The sequence below is a fragment of the Alosa sapidissima genome, chromosome 19 (genome assembly GCF_018492685.1).
Source record: "Alosa sapidissima isolate fAloSap1 chromosome 19, fAloSap1.pri, whole genome shotgun sequence".
NCBI lineage: Eukaryota > Metazoa > Chordata > Actinopteri > Clupeiformes > Clupeidae > Alosa > Alosa sapidissima.
The window spans coordinates 15,003,727-15,006,702 of NC_055975.1; the positions used below are offsets into that span (position 1 = coordinate 15,003,727).

General features: G+C 35.6%; 1 long non-coding RNA gene across 1 annotated transcript; it reads right to left on the bottom strand.

The window, feature by feature from the left end:
• Window positions 1-211: 211 nt before the first annotated feature.
• LOC121693328 lies at window positions 212-2,749 on the bottom strand. The gene is made up of 3 exons (XR_006025466.1): window positions 1,765-2,749; window positions 954-1,060; window positions 212-488 (listed from the first exon to the last, which is right to left on the bottom strand). It is a non-coding gene; the product is annotated as an uncharacterized LOC121693328 (long non-coding RNA).
• Between the last annotated feature and the right edge of the window lie 227 nt (window positions 2,750-2,976).

Genomic DNA, 2,976 nt, shown 5'->3' on the forward strand with positions numbered 1-2,976 from the left:
ACATTATTCTAGCTTTTTATTATACCTTGCTTATCAATGATCGCATTACATTTTGAGGAACTAGTTTCTCAGCAGCGGCGGAATTTTATTTGCGAAAACATAGTAACTATACAATCAACAATACAATCACTACAGTACTATCTGCTACTAACAGCTACTGCTATTACTGCTCGTTATTATTTAGCAACTAACTAATAATGAGCATGTGAACATTATGTTATGTTCAACTAAGTCACTTTGGATATCATATCAAGCATTACCACAGACAAATGTTAATTACAGAAATAGGTAAAATAAGGAGTGAAATCCAGAAGGATCTTTTGAATTGAAATCATTGTGCTTTCTCACAAATATAACTTTTTGCTGCGCTACACTTATAGTCATTCCAGTTCTTCAGTGGTTGAAGCTCCTGCGAGTCTATCTTATGTATTATCTCTATGCAGTCCTCTGCACCAGATTGGTCATTTGGCTCTCCTTTCATCCAGTACCTGAAATTAAATAAAGCAAAGAAAGATAATTTTATTTATATTTTATTTCATGCATAAATATATTTCATTTGCATTGCAGTACAATTTCAGTTGCACTGCACTGCAATTTTGGTGTGGCATGGTGGAAATTATTTTAAGCATCCTTTCGAGTATTGTGTAGATAAAACCGATGCATCCATGCTTTTTTATCACGCTTTGCACAAAAAGAATGTTGCTTGGTCAAAACAGTGACTTTTTAACAGTCACATTCTTTTTTGACTATGAACATATATATGCATAAGCATGCACATGCATATAGCTGGATAGATAGATAGATAGATAGATAGATAGATAGATAGATAGATAGATACTTTATTGATCCCCAAGGGGAAATTCAAAAACATTCAAAAACATACATATACACACACACACAAACACACACCATGCAGGATCTTATCTATCACATGCCAGCTTCATTAATCTTACCCTGCATTGTTCAGGACTTTGCTATTCACCCATTTCCAGGTTCCCTCTGTCTCCATATCGCTGAGACCGATCCAAACTTGTGTCTTAATAAATCCTGAGATAAATTTCTATCATATGTGAAGAAACAGTCATGTAGTTAATGTAGGAATGCAACAGTGAGATAGATACATATTCATAGAATGTTATTTTATTGTGATATTATCATTGTACTCTAATGTTTTTTTTTTTAAAACTGTCCTAAAATTGTGAGAATTGTTCTAAAACTTACTGTTTACCATGTTGTTAGTCGCTTTGGTTAAAAAAGCGTCAGCCAAATGTAATGTAATGTAATGTAATGTAATTATTATTAATATACCACCATTAATATACTAATATACCATTAGTTAAGCCTTTTCTAAGGATTAGTATGCTTTTACATTGAATTGGTTACCTAGTGCGCCGCCATCATTGTTTTTGCTGCAGTGTGTGACATCAAGAGAATGGTTCTATAGCTTGAGTTCAACACTGTGTGGTTCAATGGAGCTTGAAAGTTTGGACAAACTGGCCAATTTTAAAACTTTACACAGTAATGGCTAATTGTACTTGAGTGAGGAATGCTTTACATCATTGCATTCGGTAAAGTCTGTTGTTTATTTTGCTATGTCATTTTTTTTTTTTACAATTAATTTACTCACAAACTGTTTATCACAGCAACTAGCCATTAGCCCCATTCGATAGCTGAGGCTGCCTAGATGCCGTGATATGCATTAGGTATAATGAGTGCTCTGTAAGCAATGCAGCAAAGAAGAATGGGTGTGAATTTGTCTCCCACCTGTTCTTCTTCCCCGTCTGTAATCACCAGATGGCCCCCTACATCCATGTGTTGCACACGCAGAGAAGAGACAATATTCTTCAGTGCCACATATTTTATTTTTTTAAAGTTTGATCTGAAATCAAATAAAGCATCAAAACAAAAGTGCATGAGTGGCTTGATACTCGTTCGTCTCGTTGGCTTCGAATAACTAACCGAGACTTGCTGTTTTACATTAACATTAACTCGCATTACAAACAGCAATGCATTAACATTCTCGTTCGCATAATCACCCGCAAATATCCCAAACAGCCTACTCGTTCACATCAGGCTATGATGGCTAGTTACTGGTTCGAGCAGACTGGCTTAGCTAGCTAGCATCGATTACAAATAAACATGTATTTAACGAGTGAACACATTTTACAGCGTGTATCATCTGCTCAAACATTACACAAATTACTAACAAATGAATTACATACCCTTCCTGTGATTTCGGACTCACCTGAAATCAAATAAAGCATCAAAACAAAAGTGCATGAGTGGCTTGATACTCGTTCGTCTCGTTGGCTTCGAATAACTAACCGAGACTTGCTGCTGGCTAGTGGCTACCTAATACCAGCGTTCTCACAGCGCCACCCCATGACACTTTCCGGTACTGCATATTGTGAGTCTTAATTCTAAAAGACCAAAAATAAGAATGGGGGGTCTGACTAAAACAAGAAACAAAGTACTTAACAACAGCCACAACCTTCTATGGCGCCACACCCTCCCCCACTTTTTAAAATGTCTCCTGACATTTCCAATAATTAAAAGAATTTCAATTATCTCTACAACATTGCTGAACAGGTTAGTAATAAACCTAAGCCCTAGTATGAATTACTTTCCACAGAAATGGAATACAAAGTAATTAGTTTGTACTACCTTGCCATTTAGCTGGTTTTCAAAAGACAAAATCACATAATGTACATATTCAACACATCATATCATAATAATACATTAACCCATCTCCGAGCAGACAGTGTTTGTGCCTTGTGTTTTTTTTTCATTTTTTTTTTATTTATTTTTTTTATTTAAGTCCAATGACTGCTATGTGTGTATATAACTCATTTCAATGTCTCTCAAAAGTCCAGGGTCTCCACAGAAACTGGCGACAAGAAGGAGTCAAACTTATTCCTTTCACTGCTGTGTTTCTTGACATCACAGTGGGTTCTCCAAACTCATTGTAAGTAAGTA